Here is a 14,417-nt window from a genome sequence, read left to right on the forward strand (position 1 = left end):
CAGAGCGCCGTGGTCGTCATTCTCGTCGGTGGACGAGGGGACTGGCTGCAAGTCTGAGGCCACACACCCAGGCCTTTGCCCTTCACCTCTACACGAGTGGTGTGCCACCTTGCGTGTAAAACGCCACCCTGGGGCCAGAGGAAGGGGCAGCTCCTTAGCAGCTAGGGACACAGCAGGGATGAGGGGTCCAGGGGCCAACAGCGTTTAGGTGGGACCCTTCAGGGTGGGAAACGTGTGGGTGGGCAAGGAGGGCTTCAGGGCCAAGCGCGCGGGTCGGACAACACAGGCGAACTCAGGGATGAGGCAGGTAATTAGGTTTCGCTAAAGCTTGGGGTCCCCGGTGCGGGAGGATCACAAAAGCACGTGGGCTTTTGTGGACCTTCCCAGGGATCCTGCCAGGGGGGCGGGTGAGAAGGAGTTTCTCAGACAGTCCTCTGAAATCTCACCCTGCCTAAAACCCACCATCTCCTGGGGTGGGCGGGGCCCGTGCTCCCACCCCCCACCCCCCAGGAAGGGCTCAGATGCCATGCTTTCCTCTGCATCCTTCTTACTTCATCCTCTCAACTTGCGGAAGCCAGGCTCGAATTGGCACCGCATTGCTGGGAGGGAACGGGGAGAGAATCCAATTCCTATTACATGGAAAGAGACCAATGCAGAAAAGATAGATTGTTCCCCCAGGTTGAAAAGTTAGAAGGTAGAAGCAGAAAACTTAAAGGGAAGAATTTCTCTGTAAATCCAGATATAGACCCTCCCCTAAAAAAAAAAGTCTGTAATTTTATCAAAAGCTCCATGAGCGCTGGGACCACATCTAATTTTTCTTTGTATGATTTACATCTTTGCACATATCGGGCACCAGCTGTGTGCCAGGCCCATTGCAGGATCCTTTCACGTGTCCTCATTTATCCTCCCAACTGGGCACGGGAGCAGATTGTGGGAAACTAAGGCCCAGAGGAAAAACAAGGCCAAGGGTCCTGAGTTGCCACCATTACTAGTGGGCCCAACTGTTGGACCCCAACTGCAAGTGCTGTCTCTAGCCTCAGACTCCACTCCCCCCAGCCAGGCCCCTGGGGCATGAGGAGCTTAGACAGAGCCTCTGGGGACTGGGCCACTCAATCCGGGGTTGGAAGGTGCCAACTTGCTTTGACAAAGGCAGCCCAGACTTCCTGTGATGTGCATCCTCAAGTGGCATTGGTGCAAAACACAAATTGAACAGGAAATAGCAATATGACAAGTACCAGGAAGGAGAGGAATGACCCTGGGGACTGGGTTAGGATTAGATGTCCACCCCCACCCCCGTGCCCCCAACCCCCCCCACCCCACCCCACCACGGGTGCCCCACAGATCAGCCTGGCCTTTGTGGTGAAGGGAGGGGTCTGGGAAGGCGTTAGATCTTCCTGTTCCAGTAGAGGGAGGTGTTAGCTCCTCACACCCCCGCCCCGGCCGTCACCTCTCCGTAGAGCTGTTATCACAGTTTTATTTTTAACCTGGGCTCAGTGCTTTCCTTATTCTCACTGTGTAAACGTGTTCTGCTGAGCCAAGTGGACACACTGTAATTACCTTTTCTTCTTGGTACAACTTTCTGGTTTTCCTCCAGAGTTGGTCATCGCTTAACATTTTTGCTGGCTCCGTCTCCTTTAAACTTAGAGCCCAGTCTTCCTCCCTCTGACAGGGGCTCTGCTCATGTGACCGTCCACACTGTCAAGCGTATCAGTCCATCTCTATGCTTTGATGAGAGTCGGGCAACCCCTGCCCAGGCCCCAGCCCCCACCCCGGCCTCCCTGGCGTGCTCAGACACCTTCCTTCCAGGTATGTCAGGGAAATAGGAATGCCACCTCTTCAGCTTCCTCCCACAAACAGAGAAAGCCGCCAGGAGGAGGGCTAAGGAGTAAAGGCCCTCTGCTTGACAGTGAGAAGTGGGGCTGGGTGTGCTGTGGCCAGCGTTCAGGACAGTAGGTAGCTAGAAACAGCCCCCAGCCTCTCAAATCTCTTCTCTCCTTTCCGTGCTCACTTGGCTACCCTCCTGCACGTACGTGGCCTGGATTAGAGCAAGGCCCTCCACTGCCCTGGCTGGGTGGCTTTCCGCCTGTTGGTGTGGGTTTGTGGGGGGCCAGATGAGCAAGAGCTGCTGGAGCCCTTCCACTGGCGGCCACTACTTCCTGCTCTGGTCCCCCAGCCCCCCCGGAGTGTGCTTGCCACGCCCTCTGCAGCTGCCTCTGCCAGCACTCCCCCTTCCCCCGTCTCCCCACCCCCACCCCCACCCCGCCTCCCATCCCTGCCTCCCCACCCCCATTCCCCCCTCACCCCATCTCCCATCCCTGCCTCCCCACCCCACCGCCACCACCCCCCCACCTCCCACCCCCGCCTCCCCACAAAAGAGCAACAGCTGAATCAACATTGCAGGAGGAAGCTACTGGCAGGAAGAAATTAAAAAGAGAATTTCTCTTTTTAAGATGGGGGAAGGGTCTGGAGAAGACAAGGGCTGGGTTGGAGGGGGAATTTGCAGGTCAGGTGGGAGGGCGGTTGGCAGAGGGAGGTGAGATGGTGGAGGCGTGCCAGCCAGGAGCTGGGGGCTGGGAAGGAGCTGCTGGCAGCCTTGCTGCTCCCGTGAGCGCCCGCACGTCACGTGGGGCGAGTTCTCAAGGGACTGCGTTCTGCCTTTTGGGTGCTGGGTGCTGGGTTGGTCTTTCTCCGGCTCTCGTGCCTCATCTGTCCCACAGACACAGCATCGTGGGCCTCATGTGTGACTGCAGCCTCCCCCCAGTGTTGGCAACAAAACTGCACCCCCCCGGGAACCTCTGTATGGTGAGCTTGGAACCCCTTCGCGTGTTCTCCATCATTAAATATTTCTTAATCTTCACACTGTTGCATAGGAGCCCCCTTCTTGTGCTCTCGGGGCTGTGTGTTGTGGGGACATGGCTGGGCGGGAAGGGGGCTGGGGGTGCCCAGGTCAGTGTCCACGATGGCAAGGGGATGGCATCTCTTCCTCTTTTCTACACTCACCTGGCTGCCTCCTGCCCGCCCCAGCCCCCAGGCCTGGCACACTTGGGTATCCCTCCTCATCCTGCTTTATATCACCATGACATGCTTGCCTCCTGAGCCAGGCCATGATGTTCCGGAGGGCATGGCCGTGCACCCTCTGGGCGTCCAGCTCAGTGTCCCGCCCAGGCCCTGGAGTCCTCAATGAACGCCTGGTGAAATAAAGTCAATTTTCTGGAAGGTGGAGGTGAAAGTGACTGGAAGTGGAATTTCTCGACTGACTTAGGGGAGAAGATTATTCCCCGAATGCTGCTCCAAAAGCTCACTCATCCCTGGCTTCAGGTTTCTTCGAGATGCAAAGCCCTGTCCCTCTCGCTCACTCCCCACAAAGGCCCGTGATGTCCTCTGTTTCACGTTTTCATTCCCAGAACTCCCTGTCTGCCTTCTTGCCGCCGGCGTTTCAACTACTTCGTGAATTCCCAGGAACGGATGTGCCAGGGTTGGCCGAGGCCATCTCCCTGGTACCAGATGAGATTTAATGACATTTCATACAAATACTGCCCCCTAAAGACACAGACACTTCAGAACGATGGACACAGAACGATACCCGCACTGGTGGGTATTGTTCCTGGTGGGTGCCGCTGAGCCGAATGGGGTGCACGCTGTGCACCTAAATGCAGGATGCCACCCCCATTTCGCCCCACTCTTTAATTCGCCTTGTAGATCTTGTCCCCAGATGGCTGGGAGGATTCTCACGGCAGGTCTGATGCTAATCTCCCCATAGGCTGGAGTCTCTGTCTTGCTGGTCTTCTCAGCACAATACCTGAGAATCATTCACGTTGTTGGGTCTCTGATGTTTGCATTTAATGCTATAAATTTCCCTCTACACCTTGCTTTAGCTGCATCCTACAAATACGGTATGTTGTGTTTCGTTTCATTCCGTCCAAACTCTTTTCTAATTTCCCTTGAGGCTCTGTTTGATCCATGGATCATTTAGAAGCACGTTGTTTCTTAGGAGATTTCTTCTGGCTTTCCGTTGCTTATTTTCTGGTTTAATTCCATTTAATAATTCCATTATGGCTACGGAACGTATCGTGCATGATTTCAGTTCTCTTAAATGTGTCCTGGTTTTTGTTACGGCCCAGGACTCAGTCTTCCTTGGTGACCGTGTTGTGGGCACCTCCTGCTGCTGCTGCTGGGTGGAACGTCTTTCGGGTCCAGTTGGTCGGGGCTGCGTTTTAGGTCTCCTGTGCACTTGCCGATCTTGTGTCTAATTTTTTAAAAATTGATTTACTGGGAAAGGAGTGTTGAAGGCTCCAGCTGTCATTGTCTATTTCTCCTGTTAGTTCTTTCAGATTTTGCTTCATGTGTTTTGATGTCGTTAGATGTATGCACATTCACAATTGTTGTATCATCTTGTTGAATAGACCCTTCCATCATTAAGTCAAGCCCCACCATACACCTGGTACTTTGCATTGTTGTGAAGTCTACTTTGCTCGATATTAACACAGTCATTCTATTTTTCTCTTTATTAGTGCTTGTATGGTATATCTTTCCCATCCGTCTTCTTTTTACCTACCTATATTGTCATATTTAAAGTGTGTTTCTTACAGGCAGCGTATAGTTGGGTCATATTTGTAGAAATTCCACCTGCTAGTATCTGTCTTACCGTTGGTGTATTTAGATCATTTGCACAATGTAATTATTGAAATTGTTGGATTTAGGTCTATTGTTCAAATTTTTGTTTTGTTTGCTCCCTTTGGTTTTCACTTTTCTATTTCCATTTTCTGCTTTCTTTTGGATTGTATCAGTGTTTTTAGTATTACATTTTAATTTATCGGTTGATTTTTAAACTATATCTTTTTTTTTTTTTTTTCTTTTTGCGGTACGCGGGCCTCTCACTGTTGTGGCCTCTCCCGTTGCGGAGCACGGGCTCCGGACGCGCAGGCTCAGCGGGAATGGCTCACGGGCACAGCCGCTCCGCGGCATGTGGGATCTTCCTGGACCGGGGCACGAACTCGCGTCCCCTGCGTCGGCAGGCGGACTCTCAACCCCTGTGCCACCAGGGAAGCCCTAAACTATATCTTTTTATACAGGTTTTTCAATGGTTGCTGGAGGAATTGCAATATATATACTAAACACCTCGTTGTCTACTTAAAATGAGCATTTTACCATTTCACGTGAAATGAAGTGGAACTTTAAAACCGTGTGTGTCCCTTCACTGCTCTCCTTTTATGTTGGAGCTGCCACGTAGTTTACATCCACATTCATTGAAAACCCCACCAGACAATGTTGTCATTTTTACCATCAACATATTGCAAAGACCTTAAGAGGGAAAATAGCGTAGTTACCCGCTAGTTTCCTTTTCTGTTGTTTTTTCTTCATTTCTAAGTTTCCCAGTTTTCCTCTGGTATCATTTCCCTCCTGAAATCTTAAGATTTCTTTTAAAGTTGTCTGCTGGGGACTAATTTTCTTACTGTCCCTTCATCTGCAAGTGTCTTTTTTTTTGTTTGTTTTTTGACCACACTGCATGGCCTGCGGGATCTTAGTTCCCCAACCAGGGGTTGAACCCTCGCCTCCTGCAGTGGAAGCTCCGCCTTAACCACTGGACTGTAAGGGAAGTCCCGAGAATGTTTTTATTTCCCCTTCGTTGGTGGAAATGATTTTGTGGGAACAGAATTGAGAGCCGGCAGTTCTTTCCTTTGAGCACTTTATACAGGTTGTTCCACTGTCTTCTGACCTCCGTGATTCTGACGGGAAATGTGATGTTTTCAAATGGTTCTTCCTCTTTATGTGATGTGCCATTTTCCCAGGAGGCTTTCAGGACATGTTTCTTTATCTTTGGTTTCCAGCAGTCTAAGTGTGGTGTGTATAGGCTTGATTCTCTTCAAGTTTATCCTATTTGAGATTCACTGAGATTCTTTAATCTGTATATTTATATTTTTCATCAAATTTGGGAAGTTTTCAGCCATTATTTTTTCAAATACTTTTTCTGGGTCAACCCGTTATGCCTCTCATCCTGGGGCTCCAACGGCAACAAATGTTAGATCTCTTGATGTTATTCCACGGGTCTCCAGGCTCTGTTCATTTTTTGTCAATCTTTGTTTTCTCTTTGTCTTTAATATTGGATAATTTCTATTGGTCCTCAAGTTCACTCACTCTTTCTTCTGTCTTCACCACTCTCCTGTTAAGCCCACTCAGTGAATTTTTTATTTCTGTAATCATATTTTTAATTTTAATACCCATTTGGTTCTTTTCTATAGCTTTTATATCTCTGCTGAAAATTTTTACCTTTGCATTTGTTTCAAGGGTGTTTTCCTTCCTTAATGGAGCACATTTTATGTAATTGATTTAGATGCTTTATGTGATAATGTCAACATTTGGACCATCTCAGAGTTGACATCTATTCGTTGTTTTTTTCTCTTACAAATGCTTGAGATTTTCTTTGTTGTTGTTGCTGTTTGAGTAACTTTTCAATTGTGTCTTGGACACTTTAGATATTATTTAATGAGACTCTGGATCCTATCAAAATCTTCTCCAATGTTCTCCAACATTTCTCTCTCTCTCTTTTTTTTTTTTTTTCTGGCCATCAGCCTGGTTGGGTCAGACCACAAGTTCAGACCTGCCTCCTGTGGGCTGTGCTTCCGATGTGAGTTTAGTTTTCAAAGTCTCTGCTGTGCTACTTGGATCCATCTTGCACTTGCATCCCCCTGGTCCAGTTTTCAACCTTGGCAGTCGTCTACAACACGATTCAATTTTCAAAGCCTTTGACATGGTATTTGGGTCATTTCCACATATGTCCAGCTCAGGGGTGAGTCTGGAACTTCATATAAAGCTTTATAGGGGACTTTCCTGGTGGTGCAGTGGTTAAGAATCCATCTTCCAATGCAGGGGATGCAGGTTCGATCCCTGGTCAGGGAACTAGATACCATATGCATGCCCCAACTAACGTTTTGCATGCCGCAACTAGCGAGCCCGAGAGCCGCAACTAAGGAGCGGGCCTGCCACAACTAAGACCTGGCGCAACCAAAATAAATAAATAAAATTTTTAAAAATAGGCTCTATAGGGTCTCTTTCTTAACCTCCTTCTTATTAATTTCTCTGATGCTCTCTGGCTTCCCGAGTCTTCCTTTCCGGGTCCTCTGGCTATAAAGCAGGAATTTTAGCCTCCTGCACTGTCACATGCTTCCTGTGCCTAGATCCACCTCTGGGTCAAAGTGACGATTACAATAGCTTCTGCCGCTATAGCTGCTGCTACCACCATCTTGGGAGTGCGGCTTTGGGACAGAAATTTGTCTCTGGGGCAAGACCAGGAAAAAGAAAATGAAATAGGGTATTTCTCTGAACTCTCTCTGTCTTTCAGGGCATTGCTCCTCCCAGCCCACTGACCAGAAAGGAGGGGTTCTCTTGGCTGTGCTCACTGTGCTGTCCTGGGGTGCAGGCTACCTTGAATCTAACGCACGGGCTGTAGGGGGACAAGACATTTGCTACCATATCAGCCTTTCCTCAGGTTCTGATTTCTCACCCCAGTCTGTCTAGAAAGTTGCTTTATTTTATTCTGTGTGATATTTCTAGCTCTGGTCAGTGTGAAGGTGGAGTGCAGTGTGCTTACTGTGTCTTAGCTGGGGCTGGAAGATGTCGGTGCCTTTTTTTCTTATTCTTAATTTCAATTCATTTTTTACAGCTTCATTAAGATAGAATTTGAATGCCAATATCCACTCATACTAAGTATACAACTTAATGATAATGATTTTTAGCTGAATTTACAGATTTGTGCAATCATCACCACAATCTATTTTTAGAGCATTTCTGTTACCCCCAAAAGGTCCTCATGCTCGTTTGCAGTTACTCCCCGTTAGTTCCTTCTTTTTTTTTTTTGAATTTTCTTTTTTATACAGCAGGTTCTTATTCGTTACCCATTTTATACATATTAGTGTATATATGTCAATCCCAGTCTCCCAACCCATTAGTTCCTTTTCAAAAAAGAAAATAGATTATCTCAAGACTACAGAAAAGGGTGGAGATCAGCATCCCTACACCCTTGTACCCACCATCCAACTTCATCAAATCTTAATATTTTGCTTTACTTTGCCAAGAATTTTTTCTTCTTTCTTCCTCATGAAACTACCCACCCCACCCCTGATTGTTTGGAAGCAAATCTGAAACATCCTGTCGTGTCCTGTGCAGATATCTTAACATGAGACTCTAAAAGGTGACGATTCTGTAACGTAATCGCAAAACTTCCTGGTTCTATTCTTTAGGAGAGTTTTAATCGTTGTCACATATAAAATTAACTATTTCCTAGCGAAGTGTCCATTGATGAGTATCAGAAGCTGCAGCACCTGCTCATCTCTTCTGCTCCTCTAGGATTTTTGTTTCCAATTGTTAATATTTTTACCTCTGTTTTAAAATCCACAATTACTTAGACTTAACAATCTTTCCTTATTTCTTTGGTCGCCTTTCCCTCAGGGACCCATGGATTCCTCTGGGATTCCTTCATCCGTCTGTCTTTATTTCGGGAGCGCCTCTTCCAAACAGACTTTAGGGTCGTTATGTGTCTGAGCCCTGCTTCGTCTGAAGGCTCTGCTTTCTGCTCCTTTGTGGATGTAACCAGTGTCTCCTCTTCTGCTTCCCTTCCTCCCCACCCTAACCCTCCCCTTCCCTCCTTCTCTCTCTCTGTCTGTCTCTGTCTCTCTCTGAATCTGTCCTGTTTTCTTTCTATCACTAACGTTCTGTGATAGCATCACAATTTAACCAGTTTCGGGACCTTTGTTCTTCCTCCCAAGCCACGCGGCAGCCTCTTCATCTGGGTCCGGTCCTCTCTCGGACCTCCTCTTCTGTTGTCCGGGTCTCTCCCCTCTCTGCTTGCTGTTCTCTCCTGGAATTGCTGCGGGCGGGGCCGGGCAGACGGACTTGCCTCTTCCCTGTCCCGTCGTCCTCCCGGGCCGACGCCCTCATCCTGCTCTCCAGCTTCTTATTCTGCCCTTTGGTCCATGTGATGCTTTTTAATTTCCGTGACCCAAGTTTGAGTCCCCAGTGCCTGTCTGCTTCTTCTTTGGTGGGGGCATGCTCCCCTCCCGTGTGCACAGTCTGCGGGCCGGGTCCCTTCCTGGGGTGAAAATTCCTGGGCACTGCCCTCCAGGGTTTTCTGTCCCCTGCGGGGCACGGCCACCCCCTCGGCCCGTGGGGGCATCGCATGGTGCCGCCAGAGGCCCTGCTCCCACCCCGTCCTCCCCGCACGCTGTTCCACTTCCAGCTGTGAGCGTGTGTGACGGATGGTGTGTTCCCATTGTGTGTTGCTCCTCTGACAGCCCTCTGTCAGGGGCCCTGTAGGCAGACGGGGTGAGGTTGGAAGGGGCACATGTGGTGCAACCAGCCACACGTAACTACTTCCTCCAGTTCCTGACTTAGAACAGGAAGCATCGCGCCTTCACCAGTGGAGTCTCGGGCGGGCCGGCATCTTCCCACACCCGCTGCAGCACCGGCCTGGTCAAGAGCGGAGCCCAAGCCCCTGCCAGCCCAGCCAGGACCAGCCCTGCTGAGACTCCAGAGCGTCGAGCAGGTGAGTGGACAGAGGCCCCCCTGTGTCCGGGCTGGTTCCTCTGAAGGGGAGCAGCTCAGCCCTGAGGCTCTCCCCCGGCCATGGCTGCTGCCCTTCCCAAGGCGGGCAGCTCCAAGGGGCCCAGCCTGCGGAGGCCCTGGCGGCCCTGGTCCATGTCACACACCCTGGGATCGTCCACTCTAGGCCCCCTGAGCTGAGATCCGGCAAGGGGAAGTGCTGAGCCCACCGTGGGCAGAGCTAGTGGCGGGGTGATGGGAGGGATGTAACCAAGGAGATGGGACCGGCACGCTGGGAGGATGCACTCAGACCCCAGCCTCGGCTCCCCTGGTGAGGGTCCCTCAACAAGCCCCAGGCACTTGCTGAGCCCTGATGCGGGGGCTGCGAGGCCGGGCAGAGCCAGGAGGAGGCTGGGGGACAGGCAAAACCGCTCTCTGGTGGGTACGGGGCCGGCACGGCCAGGCTGTGCAGGAGGGTCCCTGGGCCTCCCCAGCTGCGCCTTCCACTTCCTGCTTGAGCAGGTCCTGTTCTGTCTTCACAGCTCTGTGGTTGCCGGCGTGGTTCTGTCCTCCAGCAGTGTGTGTGTGTGTGTGTGTGTGTGTGTGTGTGTGTGTCTGTGTGTGTATGTATGTGTCTGTATGTGAGTGTATTTGTGTGTGTGTCTGTGTATGTGTGTGTATCTGTGTTCTGTGTGTGTCTGTGTGTGTGTCTGTGTGTGTATGTATGTGTCTGTATGTGAGTGTATTTGTGTGTGTGTCTGTGTTCTCTGTGTGTCTGTGTGTCTGTGTGTGTGTGTCTGTGTGTGTGTGTGTGTGTGTGTGTGTGTGTGTGTGGTACATTGTCTCAGGGGTGGGTCTGCTGCTTCTCTGGGACTCCCGAAGGTTCACCAGCTCTGGCCTAACGACGTGAACACGCTGGGTGACAGTTAAGCTTTAGGGGGTGAGGCATTGGGTGTGTGACCTAAACCTCCCACAACCAGGCCCCTGGAGGCCTGTCCCCTTAGGATTGGGGGGACTGGGGCCCGAGGACCTGGACAAGCGCCGGGAGAGGGGACTCACGGCTGCCCCAGGGCTTTGTCCCGACGGGAGTGAATGGAGACATTTCTCGAGGGGCTCGGCCCCGCAGCCAGACACCGCTCCACTGGCCTCGGGTTTCTCCGCTGAAATCCGCGTGGATCGGTCTGCCTGCGGCTGTCAGCTTGCACTGTGCCGGACTGGACCCGGGCCGGTCACGGTCGCTTCCTGGAGATTTCACGAGGGAAGACACCCCAGACAGCCGGGGCCCTGAAGAAGCTCAGCAGAGGGGTCACCACTGTCCAGGGGATGGGAAAGGCCTGTCTGCACCCCGGCAAGGTGGGCAGGAGATAGGCCTGCTGCTGGGCCTCCCATCTGCGAAATGGGCCCGTATTTACACTCCAGCTGACTCTATATCAAATTGTAATTCAAAACTCGCTTCCCTGGAGGGGGCGAAGGTGTGGGTCTGCGTCCACAGGGTCCCGCGGGTTCAGCTCAGGCCGAGCTCCGCCGGTTACAGGGCTGTGGAGAGGCTCCGCCCCACGAATGGGGCAGCACAGAGCCTGCAGTGGCGTCTCCTGACTCGGGCCCCGCCAGCTCTAGGAAGAGTCCTGGGTGGCAGGGTCCGGCGGCCTGCACACCTGTCACCGCGAGCGGCCCACGGTCCCGCCTGAGCCCACGTTGTGGGACAGCTGCCCGCAGCTAATAACTGTGCCCCCAGCTGAGAAGCCCCGTCCGGCGCTCCCCGCCAGCACTAGGCAGTCTCCTGGTGACGCCACGGTGACACCACCAGGCGGGCAGGGCTGGGATGCTAGTGTGGTCACTGTCCGTTTCCCTTTGCACAAACTGGACCTAAAATGGGGTGTCGGTTCTGTCGTCACCCAGACCTGCCCGAGCGGAGAGCTGATGCCCGATGGGGGCACTGAGGCCCCCAGGGAGCACGCGGCTGGCGGGGGAAGGTGCCGAGTCCCATGGGCCCCGGGATGCCGAGACCCACCTGTCCCAGCCATGCTGCCACGTGTCACCTGCCTGGCCGCTGGGGCCCCGTCCCCCGTCCCCCGTCAGGCTGGTGGAGTCCACATTCAGCTGTAGCAGCGGGCGGGGTCCCCAGGCTGCTCAGAAAGAACGCCTGCCTTCCCCCTCCCGGGCAGGGTAGCCCATGTAGAGGGGAGTCCTCGGTGGGCCTGGGGGTTTCCAGACTCTCCCACCGCTGACGAGTGGGTGTCTTGGGGACATGGCAGGTGCAGGTGAGTCCCTGAGCTGCCAGCCTGTGACCCGAGCAGGCCTTCCTGCCTGGTCCAAGGTCCCCCCCCCCGACCAAAAGCTGGGGGTGTCCGGGCGGCTCACCCTCCCAGCAGTCGAGCAGCAGGATCGGGGGTGCCTGGGAGCCAGCGGACCCTGTGGCTTCCGCGTGAGCCCTGGCACGGTCCCTGCTCAGCACGGCACCCCACGCAGCCCAGGTCTGAAACCGTGTCACGCAGGCCCAGGGGTGGAGTGCCGCCACCGCAGGGCTCTGATGGGGGTGGAGAGAAACAGGAGCCCGGTACCCTCACTGCCTCTGAAACACACGGAGCAGGAAAGCACGGCTCTGCCCGCTCACCTCGAAGTGGTGCTGAAAAACCCTGAGCCTGGGGTGCTCTCGTTGGGGTCTGTAGTAGTGCGGGCTCCCCAGAGAGACAGAACCAATAGGATGTGTGCGCGTGCGTGTGCGTGTGTGTCTGTGTAGAGGCAGAGATTTATTTCGGGGCTTCTACGATTGTGGAGGCTGGCAAACCCCAAATCTGCAGGGCGGGCTGGAGACCCAGAGGAGAGGTGCATTGCAGCTCGAGCCCAAGGCCGTCTGGAGGCAGAGGTCTCCCCTCCTTGGGGGACATCAGTCTTTTCTTTAAGGCCTTCGACTGGTTGGCTGAGGCCCGCCCACATCGTGGAGGGCCATGTGCTTTCCTCAGAGTCCACTTACGTAATGTTAGGCTCGTCTAGAAACACCTTTGCAGCAAACAACCACATCCAGACGAGGGTTTGAGCAAAGCTCTGGGTACCACGGCCAGCGGAGTTGGCACGTGAAATTCACCGTCACAGCACCCTTGGCTCTCCGTGACAAGGGGGGAAACTGAGGTCCGGAGGGGGGGTCACCTGTCCACACTCGCTCGGCAGCTGGGCGCAGACTTGGGCGTGTCAGCCCCGGGGTCAGGCTGACGTCTGTCCTGGCTGTGTGGCTGAGGGGCTGACCCTCTCAGAGCCCTCCCTAGGAACAGGGAGCAGGTTTGGTCCACCCCCGGGGCAGCTGCGGGCGAATCGAGGCTGTGAGTGCAGAGTGTAGCCAGGCCAGCAGGGTGGCTGCCACGGGCAGTGCCCTGCCCTGGTCCTCTGGGATCTGGGGTCCTAAGTGTCCAGGCAGGGACCGCCACCCACCAGCTGAGGCTCCCTTGAGAACTGACCATGTCTGCCGTGGTCCCCAGCGCTGTGGCCCAGCCTTGCACAGCCACTGCCCAGGCGTCGTCACAGAGCAAACCACGGCCCCTTTCCTATTGGCAGGTGTGGGGTCAGGCCCCACGGATGCTCAGACCTGGCCAGTCTGAGATGCAGAGGCCTCCGCACCCATGTGGCTTGATTCCGCTGTTCTGGAAGCTTCCAGAGGGAAGGTCGTCTGGGTGTGTCGCACCCTGGGCTGCAGCCAGAAGTAGTTGGAAGGGTTCCCTGCTGGCTGAGGAGCTAAGGTCAGGGCCTGAGGTCAGCCTCCTTGACGGACGAGACCTCAGCGAGCCAGGGCTCCTGCCTGACGGGCCTCCGTGGGCACGGGGCATGCGTTCTCTCACAGTACTCCAGGGGCTGGGGGCGCACAGAAAGGCAGCCCCTCGGGAGCCGTGCTTCCACCAATTTATTTCTTTTGTAAACATATTTTTATTTGTATATGGTTACAAAAGACAAAACAAACGCTTTAGAATTTGTTGCAGGTGGAAGCATCCAACGGTGGTCTGGGGGTCCTTGCTGAACACCTAGTGATGCAAACCCCCAGTTCACTGTTAAATAGTATGGGTGTGGCCACGCGTTGGTGTCTGCAGCAGTGGGGCTTTCGGGTGTGATGGGAATCTGGGGGAGGTGTGGAGGTGCCCTAAGGTCTTGGCAGAGGTCAGAATCCTAGAATCCGGGAGAGCAGTGCCCAGGGGCCAGACAGGCAGCCCATGTTCAGTGAATGAATGAGTGAGCGAACGAGCTATGAGCAGATGTCCCAGCAGGGCGTCACTGTCCTCAGAAGTGTCCGCAGTGGGAACAGAGAAACTGACCACTTTAGGAATCTGGAGACATCTCCAAGCAATTCCTCAACCACCACGATGTTCAGATTTTCTTAAATGTATGAATTTAAAAGAAAATCATTATATATGTTTATTGTAGAAGGTTTGGAAAATACAAACCAGAGTAATGAAGAAAATTGAAAATACTTATAACGCCGCCACACAGAAGAAACATGGCCTGTTTCGATTATTTACATGTATTGTTTTCCCGCTCAGCGACTTTTGATTGTAAAAATTGAGCTGCGAGCAGCCGTCCACACATTTTCATGCCATGTAGGTTCCACTGGGTGGGCCTCATGGATGTTAAAAACAGTGTCCAGTTTGACAGCTAGACCAGGAATCTCGATATTTTGCTTACGATGCCCAATTATCAGCCAGAGCGGCCTTTCCGAATGTTTGGTAACAGCTGCATTTCTTCTTTTGTGAATTATCTGTTCACAAGATCCTTTTCTATGGGGTATTTGCCTTTTTGTTATTATTTCTAAAATCTCCTTGGACACAAAGATTACCATTCACCTTCTGCATGAGACATACTAAATATTTTCATCTATTCAATTTTTTAGGTACAAAATTTGT

At 52.7% G+C, this 14,417-nt stretch overlaps 1 protein-coding gene across 2 annotated transcripts in view; it reads left to right on the forward strand.

The window, feature by feature from the left end:
• ITGB2 (integrin subunit beta 2) overlaps window positions 1-14,417 on the forward strand; it is a 39,274-nt gene that overhangs the window by 3,487 nt on the left and 21,370 nt on the right. Inside the window, exons 2-3 of one of the 2 annotated variants that reach the window (XM_060297697.1) lie at window positions 2,718-2,802; window positions 9,376-9,538. The gene's annotated coding sequence lies outside the window, so the exon portion shown is untranslated. Of the gene's footprint in view, window positions 1-2,717; window positions 2,803-9,283; window positions 9,539-14,417 lie in introns of those variants that run through there. The other variant, XM_030835595.3, reaches the window with a different exon arrangement.

The sequence above is a fragment of the Globicephala melas genome, chromosome 4, assembly GCF_963455315.2.
Source record: "Globicephala melas chromosome 4, mGloMel1.2, whole genome shotgun sequence".
In the NCBI taxonomy this organism is placed as follows: domain Eukaryota; kingdom Metazoa; phylum Chordata; class Mammalia; order Artiodactyla; family Delphinidae; genus Globicephala; species Globicephala melas.